Here is a 23,210-nt window from a genome sequence, read left to right on the forward strand (position 1 = left end):
TGTAACAAAAACAAAGGAACAACTGTCTGATCACAGAAAAACAGGAAAAAGAGCAAGTCAAATAACAAAAATTAACAATCAGTCGGTTGAAACTGTTGAAACGTTTAAATACCTTGGTGTAATTATAGATAACAGTCTAAGATTTGAATCGCACACCAACAATGTCATCAAAAAATGTAACCAGCGCTTGTATATACTCAGAAAATTAAGGTCTTTCAATGTGAACAGAAAGACCATGATACAAATCTACAAGTCATTAATATTGAGTATCGTTTCGTTTGGCATCACAACGTGGTATGGAAGCTGTGGAACAAAAGAAAAATCCAAACTACATAGAACCCTCAGAGAGGCTTCAAAAATAATTAACACAGACCTTAGAAGCCTTGACACAACTTATATTAATGCAGTTGAGAAGAAATCTTTTAACATTATCAACGAAAAGAGGCATCCGCTGAACGAAAAATTCCAACTTCTGCGCTCCGGAAGACGGTATCTAGAAGCAAAATGTCGGACAAATCGACATAAGACAACCTTCATTCCAACCGCCATAAAATTAATTAACAAATCTTCTGTGGAAAAATGAGACAACCAATGAAAATAACGAGAAGCAGTGTCGTGAATCATCATCATCGACATTGCCGCCGTCGTTATCATCATCATCATCATCATCATCATCATCATCATCATCATCATCACAATTATTGCCATCTTCTTCTTAATATAAGACACTATATTTATAATATGGTTATCTGCTGTCCCAGCAAATATATCGTATCGTTCTATCTGTCTGTGTGTGTGTCTGTGTGTATGTATATATGTATGTATGTATGTATGTATGTATGTATGTATGTATGTATGTATGTATGTATGTATGTATGTATGTATGTATGTATGTATGTATGTATGTATGTATGTATGTATGTATGAATGTAGGCATGCATATACGATGATATGCTGGTTTGTATGTATGTCTGCATGTATGTATGTATGTATGTATGTATGTATGTATGTATGTATATGTGTTTGTATGTACGCTCATTTCTTTTGTATACACGTGTAGAAACAATGTGCAAGCGTGTATGTTCGTGTATGGCTGTGTCTGTATTTGTAAATGTGTTGATGTTCATACCATGAACCAAACTGAGCATTGTTTACCTCACATGAATTGCCTTTAATTTGGACAATAAAGATTATTATTATTATTATTATTATTATTATTATTAGTATGTTCTCCACGACTCAATAGTATTGGTGCTAATGGCAATTTTATAGAGTTCTGTTGACGTCAACTTGGCACGACTAGACCTCGACAACGCAAGAATTTTGGTGTCAGATACTAGTATCTAAATAAAGACAATACTACATAAATAAGTAGTCAATCTGATGGTCTACAGTATTTGCTCACGATACGAATGTTGTGAGCTGTTTCTGTATTTATGTGCGCCTACTATGTGGTCTTGTGGTATGACACTCGCTTTCGGATTGGAAGGTCCTGGGTTCGAGCCTCGCGCTCGGCGCATAGTTGAGTCCTTGGAAAAGGCACTTTACGCACATGCTCTCACCGTACTCAGGTGTAAAATGAGTACCTGGTCGTTAACAGCGTTGTCTTTGTCCGAAAAATTGTAATATCGCCTATGCTATGTTACTATGCGTCATTACGAGGGAAGTGACGTCATGACTGCTGAAGCGTATTAGGGATTGGAGTGTTCTAGCAGGTGTATACAATTCATGAAGCTCTGAGAGATAAGATGGTGCTATCTATATCATTTAGGCATTTGAACATCTTTATAATGTCTATTTTGAACTCCTTTCTGTCTTTAACGAGAACACAACGGAAGTATAAAATTTTAGTCAACATGGCATTATTATAAACTTTACCCAAGTATCGTGTTTCGACTTTAACCTTCTCCTTACCAACTATAGGAAAATCGTGACATTCGTTACGATACAACCAACATTATTCTTATTCAAATTGCTCTTGTACTTTACATAAATGAAAGAAAATGAACAGTGTGTTGCAGAGCGTGTTTTGCTAAAGATATTAAGTACGGCAAGAACTTACAGCTATCGTGTGTGTTTGAGTGATAAAAAATATATTTTTGTGTTAGTTGGGTGAGAAGTTTTGGGGAAAATCCTGAAAATGGCTGGTAGGAAGAGAGTTAATTTCTTAATTTGATATTACCTAATTAGTGCGACAAAACACTATGATAAATACTCACAAACCGCGGATTCGGCTCAATTACAACAATCAATTTAAAATCAAACACCCTATTTATTATCCGTTATCAGACCTTAAAATTGTGTACACGTTGGGGTTCTACTACCATACTGCTCGTTCAATCCCACCATCCTGCCTGCCACAACCAACATCTGTTTGTCTGTCAGTTCGTCTGACATTCACACACATTCAGAACAAAAATCCCCAGAAGACGTTTAAAGAACTCATCTAGGAAAGCAAATATTTGTAAACATCTATATAGGTTATCGAACCAGCCAGCGAGTGCAATCTGTGTTTTTAATGGGGTCCCGCACTCGAAACATGTAAACAATGCATTGTAGGAAGAAGTTCACTTTTGTCCGCCGTGTTCTCAGCATTATGGGTATCATCTCAGACAGGCCAACTTTTACGAAACATTCGTAGAATTACGAAATTTTTGCTCCAATAGTATTCAACAGTCGTGACGTCACTTCCCTCGTAATGACGCGTAGTACCTTAGTAACTGGCTCTAAACTATCGGAGCAATGGCGGACGAAACACTTCTCCGACGAGCATAAAAGTGTATCCAGAGGAGAAAAACATTATACATCTGATCATGTTTTGACTTTTATACATTTTGATCACATGACATGTGAAAAAGTTCTAGCCAGCATGAAGAATAAAAAGTACCGATTTTCTTTGTTTAGAACCAAGCTGCTGGTTGCTGGGCGGACGTGACATCAGACTATTGAATCCTATTTCAGAACTTCATGAGCATCTATAGATAGTATGCAGATGACGTCACTCAGGACTTTGTTATTGTTTTTGCCATCCGCGTTTGTGAGTTGTTCTCACTAAACTGTATTAACCAGACTATAAAAGTTCATGGTTACACAGAGTTTGTGTGTTGGTCCGTTATACTTCCGGATGGCAATGTTGTGAGCTTCTTAGCCAAGCGCATACTATCTATTGATGCATTGCGTTTATCCAAAAAGCTCACAACAATTCGCCAGCTGGATAAAACGTACCGACATGCAAAACTCTATGTGTAACCTTAAATGTTTAAATTCTATGTGACACAATTAGAAGCTACTGTCGTTATATCCGAAGGTCCTGTGATCGAGCCACGCTCTGAGTTGAGCCTTGGCAAAAGGCCCTTTACTAACATTTATTCTCACTGACCAGGTTGCAGTCGAGATTGTTTGTTTTTTCTTCTGACCTTCCTCTCCACCCAGCAGTGATTTCGTAAATGAATCTGTTATAACTAGCGGAAAGTACTTAGTTATAGACTAGCGTCCTATCAAAGGGGTAGCAAGCAATTTATATTGTCCGTTTCACGCTATGGAAACCGAGATAAACTCCAACTCCATGAGCCTCACAGCTCTGACTCTAGACTATTTCTGTAGACAGTTCGAAGATGACCTCACTCAGGTCTTTGTTATTGTTTTTTTTTTTTTTTTTTTTTTTTTTGCCATCCGCGTTTATGAGTAATGCTCACTGAACTGTATTAACCCAACTATAAACGTTCATGGATACACACAGATTTGTGTGTTGGTTCGTTATACTTCCGGATGGCAATGTAATGAGCTTCTTACCCAAGCGCATACTATCCATAACATTGTGGTGATGGATAATATTTTGCGTTAGTTACACACTTGTTCAGATCTACGTACGTTAGTTTGGGAGTTTTTCCATTACAACATGACAATGAACTCACATGGTGGGTTGTTAGATGATCTGTAAATTAAATAAGTCGATAATGTTGATTCCGTCTCATTTTCATTATTTTCTCCTTTATCTATTGTTAGATATTATCATTTTAATGATTTTTTTTTTTTTTTTTTTTTTTGTTGTTATTCTTTTTGCTTGTTTTTCTTTTGTTTTGTTTTTTGTTTGTTTCTTTGTTTTTGTTTTTTTTTTCGTTTGTTTGTTTGTTTTGTTTTTTTTTTGTTTTTTTTTTTTTTTTTTTTTTTTTTTTTTTTTTTTTTGTTTTTTTGTTTTTTGTTTTTTGTTGTTGTTTTGTTTTTTTTAATTACTCTTCTCATAATAGTACCTTCATTTCACATATTCAAAGAATCCAAACTCAGGTGTGTAATGCATCTAAATATTAAATATTTCAGCATAACCATGAATCTAAAGCCAGCTTACCTCAGCAAAAGATGCCATGAACTTTTTGCCGTTTTTATAAGCTAGAAATAATAAATGAATCAGCTCTCTCACGAAATTTGTGTTTTGATGAGAATCTGACCCGCTGACATTTGATCTTTCCCAACCATTAACTTTGACCCTTAGCCGCTGCCCTCAATACTGAATGCATGTGAATTTTGAACTGTGAAACCATCGGTAAGTATTTACAGTTCTAATAGTGCATGATAGTTGACGAATAAAGCACTTGTATCGAAGAAAAAAATGAGCTTTTCTATACCGCAATATCCACTAAACGTGCTTAAAGCGCTTTACATGGGGTCCCTGGCCGGGGTCCCTGGCCGGGGTCCCTGGCCGGGGTCCCTGGCCGGGGTCCCTGGCCAACAGCAACAGGCAACATAATATAAGTATAAGACGGGACGCCTGTTAGGCGATATTACATTTTTTTTTCGGACACAGACAACGCTATCAAACGGCCAGGTACTCATTTTACACCTGCGTACGGTGAGAATAAAATTGACGTCATTTAGTTCTTTTTTTTTTTCTTCTTTTTTATAGACCATCATTTGGGTGATTAGGTTTGATTAAGGCCTTCTAACAAATTATAAACGTTAAAGGTTACACATAGTTCTGTGTGCAGATGCGAATCACCTGGCGGACAGAACAAGTAAATATTTCACCTTAACCCATCGCATCCTTTTTTCTTTTTTTTTTTTGTTTGCTCAATAAGTCCAGGCAATGAGGTGACACAATGAGGCATGGGGCCACTAAAACATGCGTTTTCCCTAGTTTTTGTAACGTTAACTAACTGTTTAGGAAAAAAACATTGTACCACTACTACTACTACTATTACTACTACTACTACTACTACTACTACTACTACTACTACTACTACTACTACTATTACTACTACTACTACTACTACTACTACTACTACTACTACTACTACTACTACTACTACTACTCTACTACTACTACTACTACTACTACTACTCTACTACTACTACTACTACTACTACTACTCTACTGCTACTACTACACTACTACTTACTACTATACTCTACTATCTATCTACTACTACTACTACTACTAATACTACTACTACTACTACTACTACTACGCTACTACTAACTACTACTACTCTACTACTACTACTACTACTACTACTACTACTACTACTACTACTACTATACTACTACTACTACTCTACTACTACTACTACTACTACTACTACTACTCTACTACTACTACTACTACTACTACTAACTACTACTACTACTACTACTACTACTACTCATACTACTCTACTACTACTACTACTAATATACTATACTACTACTAATATACTACTATACATACTACTATATATACTACTATATATATATACTACTATACTATATACTATATATATATATATATATATATAGATAGATAGATAGATGATATATAAGATATATATATAGTATAGATAGATATATAGATAGATAGATAATATAGATAGATAGATAGATAGATGATAGATAGGATAGATAGATAGATAGATGAAGAAGAGATAGTAGAGATGAGGAGGAGAGAGAGAGAGAGAGAGAGAGAGAGAGAGAGAGAGAGAGAGGGGGTGGGGGGGGGGGAGAGGAAGGGAGAAAGCGAGAGAACATTTGATAAATTATGTAGGCTACTGATTGGCGTTAATTAATAAATTGTGATAATTTGTGATGCACACATTTCTTATGACGTACATTGATGTAATTTTTATCCACAAGCCACACACGTCAATGTTCTCAATTTTCTTTTTCTTTCACATGAAAAATGCGATAAAGAGACTAATTTGGCGAGTTTTCTTTCACACAACAATGTTATTATTCTCTCACATGAAATGTACCGCAAAGAGGTTAATATGGTGAGTGTACGCATGTCAATGATCTAATTCTTTCACATGAAATATGCGACAAAGAGACTAATTTGGTGAGTGTACACACCTCATAGTTCTATTTTTTTCACATGAAATATGCAACAAAGAGGCTAATTTGGTGAGGGTACACAGGTCAATGTTCTTCTTCTTTTGCATGAAATATGCAACAAAGAGGCTAATTTGGTGAGGGTACACAGGTCAATGTTCTTCTTCTTTTGCATGAAATATGCAACAAAGAGGCTAATTTGGTGAGGGTACACAGGTCAATGTTCTAGTTCTTTCTCATGAAATCTGCAACAAAGAGGCTAATTTGGTGAGGGTACACATGTCAATGTTCTATTTCTTTCACATGAAATATGCGACAAAGAGGCTAATTTGGTGAGTATGCACACGTCAATGTTCTTTCTCATGAAATATGCGACAAAGAGGCTAATTTGGTGAGTATGCACACGTCAATGTTCTTTCTCATGAAATATGCGACAAAGAGGCTAATTTTGTGGGTATGCACACGTCAATGTTCTTTCTCATGAAATCTGCAACAAAGAGGCTAATTTGGTGAGTATGCACACGCCAATGTTCTTTGTCATGAAATATGCGACAAAGAGGCTAATTTGGTGAGTATGCACACGTCAATGTTCTTTCTCATGAAATATGCGACAAAGAGGCTAATTTGGTGAGTATGCACACGTCAATGTTCTTTCTCATGAAATCTGCAACAAAGAGGCTAATTTGGTGAGGGTACACACATCAATGTTCTTTCATGAAATATGCAACAAAGAGGCTAATTTGGTGAGTATACACACATCAATGTTCTAATTATCAGGCAGGCCTTTACATGGAAGTCCCAGGGGACGAGGAAGAGAAGGGCGGCCTAGAAGTGCATTGATGGAGATCTTAAAAACTGAAGGCTTAACATGGAGAGAAGCTGAGAAGATGGCACAGAGCCGAACCAGGTGGAGGGGATTCGTCGATGGCCAATCAATGTGAAGGGCCTACGTTGTAAGTAAGGAAAACAATTAGAAATTTAACCTCAAGTTCCATACCGTTGACTAAAAATTCAATCCCTGGGCTTAGCTCATCCTGACATAATACCCTTTTGATTTGTTGGGTCACATAATATATGACCCCTCGTCTCAAACCGGTATTATGCCGGGAAGGACCAGATGCTAAAAAGTAAAATTATAGTTAAACTGGTCAAAAATATGAAACGTTGGTATTTAGCACAGTAAAATATATATTCATTCTCCTCTATAAAGCATATAAACTCAACTTAAACATGGTATTTCTCGCTACAAATTCCATTATGAAATCTTAATCATCCGATTTAATACCGTTTTGAGGCGAGGGGTCACATATAATGGTTAAGGTAAAAAAGGCTCAAAAAGTGGTAGAAATAATATAAAATAAAACAAAAGAACTTTACAGATTGTAAACCCTCTTCCGCACTAGGACAGGACTGTCCTGGGACAGTCCTGTCCCAAATCTGTAACATATAGAATTTAGAGAAATCTTCCGCACCTATTGGGACGGGACAAAACAGTCCCGTTGTGTCCCAAGCAGTTGTGAAATGCTACAAAATCAACGGGACAGGACTGTCCCAGTCCCGTGTTCATATCGTTTGTGATAGTAGAAAAATATAGCAGTCTTCCGCACTAGGACAAAAAAGTCCCAGACTTGGCGGCGCCGTGTCAAAATTGAAATGCCTGTCTTTATTTTCTACTAGCTACTACTACTATTCCTGCTACTACGACTACTACTACTACACACTACTACTACTACTACTACTACTACTAATACTACTACTACTACTACTACTACTACTACTACTACTACTACTGTTGCTTCTGCTGCTGCTAATGCCACTAATATATTAATACCTACATCCCTTATATTTTGTATTTATTTCCAATTCCGTTGTATTTATTTTCCAACAATAGTCCACACTTTATTTTAGTTCACTGTCTTCTATACTGCATTACACAGTTCCTCCCCGCCTTCCCTCTTTTGACCTTTTATAAATTTCTATTGCTCTGTTTTAATTCGCGCTTCCTCACAAAGTAGCATACAATTTCCTGCCCATCAATGTTTTTGTTTATGCATCTTAACAACGCCACTACCACATTATCTCATTCGTCTGTAGTTTTTAATGCATCATGTGTTGTTTATGAAGGGGAAACCCGAAACGTCCATTTTATCTGTTTTGGTATATTAAACTGAAGCTTACATTCAATTTCACAGTTATAATTTATTTATGTATTTCAATTCTGAATATAAAAAAGCAAGAACAATTCAAAAAATAATTCTATGTGATGAAACCACGCACAGAAGGCATCGCAACATAAACATTTTCGGCAATTTAAAAACGTATGTTTATAAATATAATTTAAGAAGTGTCACACTGTGACACAGCAGTAACGTGTCTAAAACCGGTCGCACATCTATTCGGTAACCTGTGTTATCAAGTATCTTTATCGTTATTTATTTCGGGAATTCTCAATGAAAATATTTTAAAGTAAGTCCTTCTGAGCCACTTGGACTCATTGTAAGACAAATTAAGTCCTTTAGAGCCTTGTAGCCAATGGTGCAGGAGTTATCCCGGTTTCAATAACGTGAAGCGGACAATTAACGTATTTGTTTGAAAACCTTTGAACAGGACGCTAGTCTATCGCAGATTACTATCCCAGCTTGACAGGTACCCTTTTACACCTGAATGGAGTGAGTGATTGGAGGAAATTTTCTTGCTCTAGAAAGGACAAATTGGCTTCGGTCGGAATCGAACACAGAACCTCTGAGTCCAGAGTACAACGCGCTAGCCATGGGCCATCTTGCCTCCTAAGCTTATAAATCCGGAACTTATCCATGTTTCTGTGGCGTTGAGCAGACAGATAACAGTTTAAATTAAAAAAAAAAAAAAATTTCCTTTATCATCCAATAGGGGAAATTTTTCTCGAGGGTCTATTCTAAGGGAAGACTGGAATAACCCAGGCGTCAGCCGCAATGCAGCGCCGCAAATTTAGCTAGGACGAGGTATAACCCAGGCGTCAGCCGCAGTGCAGCGCCGCAAATTGAGCTAGGCGAGGTGACTTAGTCAACTGATGCCTTTCGGGTACGAAGCATGCTGACTTTCTATTATCCTCTTGAATGATGCTAGTCCGTCAAAGATTACTTTCATCAGCGAACTGGTACTCATTTGCACCTGGGTAAAATGAGATGATTCTAAGAAAGTCATTTTAGGATAAGATCGGAGATCACCATAGAGTCTACGGAATTGACCCTTGAGCAATCTTTGGGCCATTAAAGGATGCACCCAATATTGTTTTCTCTTTCAATTTGTCTTTTTTTTCCACGTAGTAAAGCACAGAAATATGCAACCTCTATTTCATCCATTACTACTACTACTACTACTACTACTACTACTACTACTACTACTACTACTACTACTACTACTACTACTACTACTACTAGTAGAGAGTAGTAGTAGTAGTAGTAGTAGTACTACTACTACTACTACTACTACTACTACTACTACTACTACTAGTAGTAGTAGTAGTAGTAGTAATGGATGAAATAGAGGTTGCATATTTCTGTGCTTTACTACGTGGAAAAAAAAGACAAATTGAAAGAGAAAACAATATTGGGTGCATCCTTTAATGACCCAAAGATTGCTCAAGGGTCAATTCCGTAGACTCTATGGTGATCTCCGATCTTATCTTAAAATGACTTTCTTGGAATCACCTCATTTTACCCAGGTGCAAATGAGTACCAGTTCGCTGATGAAAGTAATCTTTGACGGACTAGCATCATTCAAGAGGATAATAGAAAGTCAGCATACTTCGTACCCGAAAGGCATCAGTTGACTAAGTCACCTCGTTTAGCTCAATTTGCGGCGCTGCACTGCGGCTGACGCCTGGGTCATTCCAGTCTTACCTTGGAATAGACCCTCGAGAAAAATTTCACCTATGGGATGAAAAAGGGAATCTTATTATTTTAAATTTTAAACTGTTATCTGTCTGCTCAACGCCACAGAAACATGGATAAGTTCCGGATTTATAAGCTTAGGAAGCAAGAAGGCCCATGGTTAGCGCGTTGTACTCTAGACTCAGAGGTTCTGTGTTCGATTCCGACCGAAGCCAATTTGTACTTTCTAGAGCAAGAAAATTTACTCCAATCACTCACTCCATTCAGGTGTAAAAGGGTACCTGTCAAGCTGGGATAGTAATCTGCGATAGACTACAGACTAGCGTCCCGTTCAAAGGTTTTCAAACAAATACGTTAATTATCCGCTTCACGCTATTGAAACCGGAATAACTCCTGCACCATTGGCTACAAGGATCTAAAGGAGTTAATTTGTCTTACAATGAGTCCAAGTGGCTCAGAAGGACTTACTTCAAAATATTTTTATTGAGAATTCCCGAATAAATAACGATAAAGATAATTGATCCCACAAGGTACCGAATAGATGTGCGACCGGTTTTAGACACGTTACTGCTGTGTCACAAAATGTGACACTTCTTAAATTATATTTATAAACATACGTTTTTAAATTGCCGAAAATGTTTATGTTGCTATGCCTTCTGTACGTGGTTTCATCACATAGAATTATTTTTTGAATTGTTCTTGCTTTTTTATATTCAGAATTGAAATAAATAAATAAATTATAACAGTTAAATTGAATGTAAGCTTCAGTTTAATATACGAAAACAGATAAAATGGACGTTTCGGGTTTCCCCTTCATCAACAAATGATGAATTAAAAACTACAGACGAATGAGATAATGTGGTAGTGGCGTTGTTAAGATGCATAAACAAAAACATTGATGGGCAGGAAATTGTATGCTACTTTGTGAGGAAGCGCGAATTAAAACAGAGCAATAGAAATTTATAAAAGGTGCGTACTTAATTATGTCAAAAGAGGGGAGGCGGGAAGGAACTGTGTAATGCAGTATAGAAAGTGAACTAAAATAAAATGTGGACTATTGTTGGAAAATAAATACAATGGAATTGGAAATAAATACAAAATATAAGGGATGTAGGTATTAATATATTAGTGGCATTAGCCACAGCAGAAGCAACAATAGAAATAGTAGTAGTAGTAGTAGTAGTAGTAGTAGTAGTAGTAGTAGTAGTAGTAGTAGTAGTAGTAGTAGTAGTAGTAGTAGTAGTAGTAGTAGTAGTAGTAGTAGTAGTAGTAGTAGTAGTAGTAGTAGTAGTAGTAGTAGTAGTAGTAGTAGTAGTAGTAGGAGGAGGAGGAGGAGGAGGAGGAGGAGTAGTAGTAGGGATGCAGAAAATAAAGACAGGCATTTCAATTTTGACACGGCGCCGCCAAGTCTGGGACTTTTTTGTCCTAGTGCGGAAATCTGCTATATTTTTCTACTATCACAAACGATATGAACACGGGACTGGGACAGTCCTGTCCCGTTGATTTTGTAGCATTTCACAACGGCTTGGGACACAACGGACTGTTTTGTCCCGTCCCAATAGGTGCGGAAGATCTCTCTAAATTCTATATGTTACAGATTTGGGACAGGACAAATTTGTCCCGGGACAGTTTTGTCCTAGTGCGGAAGGAGTCTTAGATGTCACAATGTCTATAGATGTGTCAACAAAACTTTTTGTCTAACTCAAGACATAACATGAATTTTTGTCAAGTGTCAATGATTGTAGATAGGGGTGGGGAGGGGGGGGGGTAAAGGAGGGAGAGGAAGTGGTGGAAAATTTGATGATGCGATGATGGCAATGTTGCGAGGACAGATACATTTCCTTCTTCTTCTTCTTCTTCTTCTTCTTCTTCTTCTGCTTCTGCTTCTGCTTCTTCTCCTTCTCCTTCTTCTTCTTCTTCTTCTCCCTTCTCTCTTCTTCTTCTTCTTCTTCTTCTTCTTTCTTTTTCTCTTCTTCTTCTTTCTTCTTCTTTCTTCTTCTTCTTCTTCTTCTTCTTCTTCTTCTCCTTCTCTTCTTCTTCTTCTTCTTCTTTCTTCTTCTTCTTTCTTCTTCTTCTCTTCTTCTTCTTCTTCTTCTTCTTTCTTCCTTCTCTTCTTCTTCTCTCCTCCTCCTCCTCCTCCTCCTCCTCCTCCTCCTCCTCCTCCTCCTTCTTCTTCTTCTTCTTCTTCGTCTTCTGCTTTTGCTGCTGCAAACACCCATCCCCACACGCAACGAACATGCACACACACACACACACACACACACACACACACACACACACACACATAAATACAGACAAAATCATACATACACACACATGCATACAAACAGATCAATCACAAACACCCACACATACACATACTCACATTCAAGGAAATAAAACCGTACATACACACAAACGTACAGAACAATGCAAACACATATACACACACTCATAGAGAGAGAGAGAGAGAGAGAGAGAGAGAGAGAGAGAGAGAAGGGGAGAGAGAGGGGGCGGGGGAGAGAAAAGGAGAAAGAGAGTGTGAAAATGAGAGGCAAAGAGAAATAGATAGACAGACAGAGAGAGGGAGAGAGAGAGAGGGAGAGAGAGAGAGAGAGAGAGAGAAAGAAAGAGAGAGAAAGAGAGAGAGACACAGAGAGAGAGAGAAAGAAAGAGAAAGAGAGAGAGACACAGAGAGAGAGAGTGAGAGAGAGAGAGAGAGAGACGTGCATTTACCTTTGGCCAATATCATCCATAACGATAATCTCCCATGGCATAATGATGCCATATTCCATACGGTAATTAAATCATTTTCGGATAGAATCGTTATCATGTCAGCTTATGTCAGATACAGGTAAATTTCCTCTTCCTCGGTCTTCTTACCTGTAGATTCCCAGGTGTTGTTGTGCACGAGTTTGAACGTGAGAACTAGTTGCATCACTTCCGTAGTATAGCATGAGTAGCACTCCCGTTAGTACTCGAAGCATAAAAAAAAAACTAACCAAAAATAAATAAATAAATAAATAATCATAGTAAACAATTTTGGCCATAAAACTTGTTTTTCAAAGATCGATCGGCAAACTCGACCCTCATCTTATCAATAATAAAAGAAAAAATTCATAAGCTTGAAAATTTAATAAAAATGAATTAGTTTTTGACAAGATGAAGTGGTATGACTCTCGCTTCGGATCGGAAAGTTCCTGAGTTCGAGTTCCGTGACCGTGCACGAATGCGGCGAGGAATTTGCGACCTGGATAGATCATCGTACCATAACTATTAGAAGTTGCTTCTGCTGATGCTGCAACCAAGACGTGTCATGTGCATTGTCAAATAAATGATGTCATTTCCGGAGCCCAAGCATGATTGGTATCACAACCGACCACAATCTACCTGCTGTACCGGATGGTACCAGAATTCTTCATATTATATTATGCCTGGACTGGAAAGACATCGTCTTGCCGATTTGGCATTTTAATGCCAAATGTATCATTTAAATATCAATAAATATGGAAAGTTGCTTTTGGTTTGGTTTGTTTTGTTTGTTTATTTGTGGGGGGGGGGGGGTTGTCTGTGTTTTTGTTTTTGTTTTTTTTAAATGTTTTTTTTGTTTATTTATTTGTCTTTCTGTTAGTTTGCATTTCTTTTCGTTTGCTTTCTTTTCACTGCGGTAGCTTTTACCTCTTTTAAAACTGAAACCCATAATAAAATGCAACATAATTTTAACTAACCACACACGCACACACATGTATAATATTATGTTATTTTTTATAAATAAATGAATAAATAAATAAATAATTAAATAAATAAATAAATAAATAATAAATAATAAATAAATAAATAAATAAATAAATAATAAATAAATAAATAAATAAATGAATAAATAAATAAAAAGATTATAAATAAATATATAAATGAATAAATAAATAAAAAGATTATAAATGAATAAATAAATAAATAAATAATCTATTGCATTCATTCTTAAGAGGAAAGACTGGAGTAACCCAACGTCAGCAGCAGCAGTGCAGTGACCTAGGGCGATATGACTTGCTCAATCAAGCCCACACAGCAAGGCGGGTAGTCGAACTCGGTACTTTTGGGTATGAAGCGAAGACGATACTACTGAGCCACATTATTCGGGAATTTTAACACCCCCCCTCCTCCCCCCCCCCCCCCCAAAAAAAAACCCAAAAAACAACCCAAAACAAAAAACAAAAAAAGAACTAAACAAAACCAAAAAAAAAGAAAAAAAAAGTAAGGAAGTCCTTCATAGCCAATAGACCCGTGGAGCTCGAGTTTATCCCGGTTTCTATAGCGAAACGGACAATTACAACAACAATTGCTTGCTATCCCCCTTCCCCCCCCCCCCCCCTCCAATAACCCCCCCCCCCCCCCCCCAAAAAAAAACCAAAAAAAAACCCAGGAAAATAAATAAAATTATAATTTAAAACACAACAAAACCCCCAGAAAAGACGCCATAAAACTACCAGGCAACCTGGTAAAGAATTTCAGGTGCGTTCATCATAATTGCGTGGGAACGAATCGACATGATGTCTCTGACGTCATTCCTAGATGCCAGTAACTCGCCAATCCTACTTTCCAATTTGACTTTCGAATAGCACTGTCTTGTTTTGTTTGTGTTTTTGTTAATTACACACCAAACGATATCTCTCCCCCCCCCCTCTCTCTCCCTCTCTCTCTCTCTCCCTCTCTATCTATCTATCTATCTATCTATCTATCTATCTATCTATCTATCTATCTATCTATCTATTTATCTATCTATCTATCTATCTATCTATCTATCTACCTATCTATCTATCACCTATCTATCCATCTATATATATATATATATATATATATATATATATATATATATATATATCGTCTTTCCCTCTCTGCTAAAAATAAAACCTCTAAATTTCTTTCAATCTCCCCCTTACCAAGCACTTCACACAGTGGAAAGCCGATCCTAAGGTTGATAGATCAAGGGTGTGGAATAAACAACAGGAACTTATTTCTAAAGGTGTTTTACTTTCCTATGTGTAATGCATTGTGCTTTGACATTATCCGTCATGCTTTCAGCATAATTGAACTAGATCCTGAAACGTATTTTCCTATAACATTAGCTTAGGAATGATTCAAACAAATAAACAATTAAAATAAAAAATTAAAAAATAAAATTTCCTTTCTTCATCCCCAAGGAGAAATTTGTCTTTAGGGTCTATTCCAAGGGAAGACTGGAATAACCCAGGCGTCAGCCGCAGAGCAGTGCCGCAAAGTGAGCTAGGGCGAGGTGACTTGCTCAAGGCCACACAACGCAGCGGCAGGTGATTGAACTCGGTACCTTTCGGGTAGGAAGCAAAGACCGTACCACTGAGCCACGCTGCCCCTAAATCATTTAGCGTAAAAAAAAAAAACTAGACTAGATTAGCTGACATTAACAAAACTATTTTTTTTAAAGCGCAAGGGTAAAATAACTTACTATGAAGGCTTGGCCCTCGGACCCTGCTTCAGCCCCCCCCCCCCTTCCCCCCCCCCCCCCAAACACCAATGAAAAAAAAAAATGAGAAAAAAATACACAAGATATAGAGAAGAAAAAAAAATCAATATTAAAGTTTATACAATATTGTTTGTTAAAGGTTTCGTGAAGAAGAAGAAGAAGAAGAAGAAGAAGAAGAAGAAGAAGAAGAAGAAGAAGAAGAAGAAGAAGAAGAAGAAGAAGAAGAAGAAGAAGAAGAAGAAGAAGAAGAAAAGAAAAGAAAGAAGAAGAAGAAGATGAAGAAGAAGAAGAAGAAGAAGAAGAAGAAGAAGAAGAAGAAGAAGAAGAAGAAGAAGAAGAAGAAGAAGAAGAAGAAGAAGAGGAAAAGCCATGACAGAATGAAGAAAACCTATAACAACTATAAAATAATTAAAATAAACTATCCTTACCTTGAACGAGTTGGTGATATTCCAAAATCAACGAATAAGTCCTTTGGTCACGATGACGTAAAACACAAAACAAGGGGACACAACTTCTTTTGACGACCTAGAAGAGTTTTCTGTCTTTTTGTAACTATCCACAATAAATAGTTTATGAGATGACCTTGAACAAACCGATGTAGCAAAGGAAATTTTTAGACAGATTGGCTTGATACGTGGGTAATCCGAAACGTCCAAACAACTGCCAGTATGTCAGTCTGCCTACTACCTGCCTACTTGCTTGACCAGTGTCCAGATGGTCAATCGAGATGAGACCAGTAGGGGTTAGTTACAGATAAATAAATGTTTGAATGTTGTGAAGGTATCTTTGTAACTTTAGAAGTAATAACTTGGTGATCGGTCATCTACTCGCATCCACCTAGAACGAAAAATTTCCATTAAAAATCATACACAGGTTATAACCAAGAGGGAATATTGAGAATTATGAATTTCACACCTAGTCGACTATGGTGTTCAAATCTGATAAAACACATTTATAAAAAAATATTTTCTCACTAATAATAATAATAATAATAAAAATAATGATGATAATAATAATAATAATGATGATGATAATAATAATAATAATAATAATAATAATAATAATAATAATAATAGTACTAATGATGATGATGATGATGATGATGATAATATTAATGATGATAATAATAATAATAATAATAATAATAATAATAAATAATAATAATAATAATAATAATAATAATAATAATAAATAATAAGAGAAGAAAGAAGAAGAAGTAGAAGAAGAAGAGAAGAAGAAGAAGAAGAAGAAGAAGAAGAAGAAGAGAGAAGAAGAAGAAGAAGAAGAAGAAGAAGAAGAAGAAGAAGAAGAAGAAGAAAAGAAGAAGAAGAAGAAGAAGAAGAAGAAGAAGAAGAGAAGAAGAAGAAGAAAGAAGAAGAAGAAGAGAAGAAGAAGAAGAAGAAGAAGAAGAAGAAGAAAAGAAGAAGAAGAGAAGAAGAAGAAAGAAGAAGAAGAAGAAAAGAAGAAGAAGAAAAAGAGAAGAAGAAAAGAAGAAGAAGAAGAGAGGAGAGGAGAGAGAAGAAGAAGAAGAAGAAGAAGAAGAAGAAGAAAGAAAGAGAAGAAGAAAGAAGAGAAGAGAGAAGAAGAAGAAGAGAAGAAGAAGAAGAAGAAGAAGAAGAAGGAGGAGGAGGATGAGGAGAGAAAAAGAAGAAGAAGAAGAAGAAGAAGAAGAAGAAGAAGAAGAAGAAGAAGAAGAAGAAGAAGAATGACGTTGATGATGATTATAATAACAAGGAGAAGAAGAAGAAGAAGAAGAAGAAAAAGAACAATGTGATTAAAATGTATTCATATCACACATTGTTTCATTCAATATTAAAGCACTCGACGTAAAACTGACATGGCAAGCAATATATAATATAAAACTTTTACTTTGTATATCGATCCAATAAAATGTTCCCCAAACTGTCTATTTATTTAATCTTTTAAAATCTATTATTAAAACGTATTCATTTGTTTATTTACTTATTAACAATGTAATCAAATAAGAAAGTAAAATCCCTATCAGTCACGCAACTTGCATTCAAGAAATCTCGGTTAGAACGAGAAATAAACCAAACGTTATATCCGACGCCCCATTGTAAAGTATGTTCGTAAATCTAAGCCTGACCTAATCGTCTGGATCAGTGACATTTGACCTCTGAATTGGGGTCAGGGATGTATGTACACACCTCCCGCTGTCGGCTGGACAATGATGCGATGTATTTACAAAGGATATTAAAGAGAGGATGAGGAAACTTAACGATGGCAAATATATTGATGTATCCTTACAATAATGTGAATGTGTGATTGAGGGACGAAGATAATGTTAATCTTCTTCTTCTTCTTCTTCAAGTACCAAGTCTGTGCCAGACAACGTGATCATGGTACGCCATTCATCTCTCTGATCAGATAACCTCAGAAAACTAATATTACTCTTCTCTTTCTTTGTCACCCAGCTGTTCAAACTATTCAAATGTTTTTCTTGGTCTACCTTTACTCTTTTTACCTTCTATCTTTCCTGTGAGAGCAAGATGTTCAATACATTAATGTCGATTTAGGTGCCCTAAAAATTGCATTTGTCTTTTTCTTATTGTACGAACCTTTTAGTTTCAACTTGCTCTAATACTTCTTCATTGTTTTCTTCTCTGTCCATGAGATTCCTAACATCCTTCTAAGAAACCACATTTCTGCTGCCTCCAGTTTCTTTCTAATGTCTTCTGTATTTGTCCAGCTTTCGCAGCCATATAATAATATTGACCATACAATGTTAATCTTAAGATAAGATAAGATAAGATAAGATGAACTTAATTTATCCATCTCTGGAAGTAAACATTGGGTATTATTGTCATTGACTGATAATTTTGAAACAATATTACGTCAACAATGATAAAGAAAATTTTTTTAATGACTTGCATTCGTAAAGAATAGAAATAAATTAACAAATAGTTTTACAAGGCTAAACAAATTATAATATCTCTCACGCTTCTAAGATTCAAAACATATTTTTACACATTAAATACACACACACACATACATACGTACATACACACATACACACATACACACATGCGTGCATACACTCATACATGCATACACACACTTGCACAATTGATACAAAATGAATGAAGTTTACGTCACTCCGCTCTTTATTATTCTTTTTAGGCCGCCATATTGGCGATTCGTTCTCATTAAAGTCCCTCTAGCAATCTATAAACGTTAAAAGGCTACATATTATTCTAGTTTTGTATCTTGGTACGATTTACCTGGCAGGCTGAATGGATGATTATTTTACCTTAACGCATACCATCAACTACAGCACATTGAAATGCAAACGAGCACAATACAACATTTTTTTTCGAACAAAGGCCCATGAAATGAACAATAGACTATTGCCGTTTTCTGGAAAACCCCATATTTAAAAATTTGGCCAGAAAATTCGTCCTTATCTCATCTCATGTAGTTCCATTTCTGAAGCAGACGTCGGAGGTCATCTTCCGCCAAGCTGATCTATCTCTTGCCAATTCTATTAAAGCAGCGCCACCTTTCTCAGCTTCATCTGTCCAAGTTCTTATCCCTTTCAAATACGTTATTCTTTGTCTTCCTCTTATTCTTTTTCCATTCATCTTTCCAGTCAAGGCGAGTATTTCCAAACCAGGGTGGCGGATAATGTGTCCTAAAAATTCCATTTGGCGTTTGATGATTTTTGTTATCAGTGATCTTTTTCTGTTTGCCATTTCTAAAATTTCTTCATTTCTTTTCCTTTCCATCCATGACACCCTCATCATTCTTCTGTAAAACCACATTTCCACTGCCTCCAGTCTTTTAACCATGGTCTTGTTTATGGTCCAGCTCTCACAACCATATAGCAGCACAGACAGTACATAGCAATCCAGGACTTTGATTTTTGTTTTCATGCTAATATTCCTGTTTTTCATAATTGTATGCAGCTGGTTGAATGCATTCTTCGCCATACCTTATCTCGTCCTTATATCGATCGATTTAAATTACCTTCATCTTGGCAAACACTCTCAAACCTGGGACTTCGCGAAGTCCCAGGTTTGAGAGTGTTTGCCAAGATGAGGGTCATTTAGATCGATCGATATTTGAAGGACGAGTTTTCTGGCCAAAATTTTTAAATATGGTTGTTTTTTGGGGTTTTTTTTTTTCAGAGTACGGAAGAGGAGTAATAATAATATTATCCGACTTCCGACTTCGACGAAAACATTAAAAATAGCGAGGTGGGGAAAATCCAAGAGAATTGGGAATCAAAACACAAGACATGGATGAACGAATGGATGTATTGCAGGTAAATTATTATGGATGTGGATGTGGATGAGTGGATATAGGCAAACTACAACGACCTACTACTCTTACCTGTGTTCTGCTGGAAGGTAAATTTACTTTTATTTTTATTACCTGTGTTGATTTTTTTTTCTTCTTCTTCTTCTTCCTTTTTTTCTTTTCTTTTTTTAGTTTTGCTGGAGCCAATTGCTATATAATATTGTAATCTTTGTCTGTATGAAATGTTTTGATGTGTGCACGTCGTTATGTACGTATGTAATATGTATGTACATATGTACATATGTATGTATGTATGTATGTATGTATGTATGTATGTATGTATGTATGTATGTATGTATGTACGTATGTACATATGTATGTATGTAATATGTATGTATGTATGTATGTATGTATGTATGTATGTATGTATGTATGTATGTATGTATGTATTATGTATGTATGTGCGGCTATGTGGTCTAGTAGTATGACACTCGCTTTGGGATCGGAAGCTCCTGGGTTCGAGCCTCGCGCTCGGCGCATAGTTGTGTCCTTGGAAAAGGCTCGTTACTCACATTCTCTCACCGTACTCAGGTGTAAAATGAGTACCTGGCCGGTAACAGCTTTGTCTTTGTTCGAAAAATTGTAATATCGCCTAACAGGCGTCATGTCACGTCCTACATGTTAAAAGTTGCTGTTGACCAGGGACCCACTGTAAAGCGCTTTGAGCACATTCAGTGGATATTGCGCTATATAAAGTTCAATTTAAATTTATGTATGTGTGTATGTATGTATCTGTGTATGCATCGCCTTATGAAAACTGTCTATCTCCTTTCTTTTCTATTTATTTTGTTATATCTTTTCTTTTTGTTTTGTTTTGTCATATATTTTTGCCTTCCTTTTTATTTTATTTTCTTTTTTTCGTAATAGAATAATTTGAGTTGTGAGAATTTTGGAGCTAAAACCCTCCCCCATCTCTTTTTTTTTTTTTTATCACCGAAATTAAGTCATTATAAATTGTTTTGGGCCTGATATCAGTTGTTGTGGTGTAAATGACGTGGACATATTTTTGCAGGTCTGATAAGCAAACGTAAGTGATTATGGGCTTGATTTAGCATCTATTGTTGTAAAGGACAATATTTTGCATTGGTTTGATGGCAATTTTATGAGTACAAAAATGAGACCAAAAAAAAAATATTTTGGGTTATCAGACCTGCAAAAAAGGATACATTAGATTGAGGAAATTTACGTTCTAGCAATAAGACCATCAAGACCATGACATTTTGGGTTATCAAACCTACAAATAAGTAGGCTACATGTTGGGTTTCAGTAATATAACATAATATTATATAGTATTATGTATCACCTCGAAAAATGGATCAAGTGTCTTTGTGTGTTTGTTTGCTATTTTAGTTTGTATTTTGTTCTTTTCTTTCTTTATTTTTTTTAATTTTTATTTTAGCCGTTTAATATATTTTATCGTGACGGATATAAACACTTTGAAAAACCCATCAGAATTACACCATTAAAAATAGATTGGGTGATGATAAAGGTAGTATTCTTTTTTCTTTTTTTTTTTTTTTTTTTTTGATTAAAATAACAGTTATTGCAATGTTGTGTATCATCTCGAACATTGGGTAAATAAAGTGTTATGTTTGTTGGGGTTTTTTGTTTTTTTTGTTGTTTTTTTTTTTTTTGAGTTTTTGTGGGGGTCTTTTAGTATTGGCTTTACCTTCAATGTGAGGGAAGAAAGTTTCTTCTTCAAATATTTTTTTTAAAAAGATAAATAAATAAATACAAATAAAAAAAAACATATAATATCGGAATTATGTCAATAAAATGGTTTTGCTCCTGATAAAGTTGGTTGTGGTTAGCGATGTTGAATTAATCATAAACCACCTCAAAAATTGTGTTTTTTTTTCTTCTTTGTGTGTGCGTGTGTGTGTGTTTATTTGTGAGCGAGTGTGGATGTGTGTTTGATGGGCAATTTGTGTGTTTAAATAATAAATAGACATGAATATCCTTATACCACATTTTTACGTTTTACCACGAATGTCGTACTCTGGAAAACCCCATATTTAAACATTTGGCCAGAAAACGTGCCCATCAAATATCGATCGATTTAAATGACCATCATCTTGGCAAAAACTCTCAAACCTGGGACTTCTTCGAGATGTCCCGGGTTTGAAAGTTTTTGCCTAGATGAGTGTTATTTAATCGATCGATATTTGAAGGATGAATTTTCTGGCCAAATTTTTAAAATATGGGTTTTTCCAGAGTACGGAGGTTGAGTTTCAAGCGGCTTTTCCTTCACCACTTCTGTATTTTACCCCCCTTTCTTCACCAAGTTGGACTATATTATTATAATCTTAAGTAAAACAGTCCTCCAATCTCATGGATCTACGTACAACCTGCCACTGATAATAAAAATATGTCTTGTTGTGGTTTTGATTTACCTTTATTATTATGATAATAGTATACCGCCATGTTGGTTTGAGGTGTTAGATCGACAGGTGTTTATCTGTGTGATAATAAAGTGAATTCTTTGTGGTCTAGGTGTAACCCCCCCCCCCCCCCCCCCCCACACACACACACACACACAGGTGTGAAAAATTATCTTTTGTAAACACGCTTAAATCATTATAATATTATTATTATTGATATTGGACGGTCATTAAAGCTATGGGTGGGCAACAGTAACGGGTGTCGGAAGGAGGAGGAAGCAGAGTCGATTACAACCCGACCACACAGAATGTAATCGAATCTGTGGTATCGGATCTGACCAGGACTCGCATATTGATATTGGACTGTCATTAAAGCTATGGGTGGGCAACAGTAACGGGTGTCGGAAGGAGGAGGAAGCAGAGTCGATTCCTACCCGACCACACGGAATGTAATCGAATATGGTGGTATCGGATCTGACCAGGACTCGCCCAGGAAAGAGACTGAATCGCGTTGCGACATCAGACCAAACTGTATGGGCCCCCTGACGGAGCTGCGGAGGACAACGGCGTTCATTCATCAACTGGACATTCAAACAAAGACAATGTCACGGGAAAAGAAGAAGAAGAAGAAGAAGAAGAATAGCTTTGCTTCAACAAATCGTGAGTTGTATTCAATAGTTCAACCAATGGGATCACTTGTTTCCTTGAGCACTGCTAACAACAACTCATTAGTCGCTGTACAAACCTAAAACAATGACGTCCAAATATATTTGCCATTTGGTTTCAGTGTCGGGCTATAAGTTTTAACGATGGCTACGGCTGACACTGACCCAAAATAAATGACGTCAAAAGACAAGTCTTTGG

The 23,210-nt window shown here is 36.3% G+C and overlaps 1 protein-coding gene across 8 annotated transcripts in view; it reads right to left on the reverse strand.

The window, feature by feature from the left end:
• The window catches only part of LOC144958378 (semaphorin-5A-like), a 272,714-nt gene that overhangs the window by 209,022 nt on the left and 40,482 nt on the right, over positions 1-23,210 (reverse strand). For 5 of the 8 annotated variants that reach the window (XM_078890351.1, XM_078890356.1, XM_078890350.1 and 2 more), the window contains one exon: positions 16,074-16,482. The gene's annotated coding sequence lies outside the window, so the exon portion shown is untranslated. Of the gene's footprint in view, positions 1-16,073; positions 16,483-18,224; positions 18,397-23,210 lie in introns of all 8 variants that reach the window. The other 3 variants (XM_078890352.1, XM_078890353.1, XM_078890355.1) reach the window with 1 other exon arrangement.

This window comes from Berghia stephanieae, chromosome 12, assembly GCF_034508935.2.
Source record: "Berghia stephanieae isolate SIO BIC M18660-M18661 chromosome 12, UCSD_Bste_1.3, whole genome shotgun sequence".
NCBI lineage: Eukaryota > Metazoa > Mollusca > Gastropoda > Nudibranchia > Aeolidiidae > Berghia > Berghia stephanieae.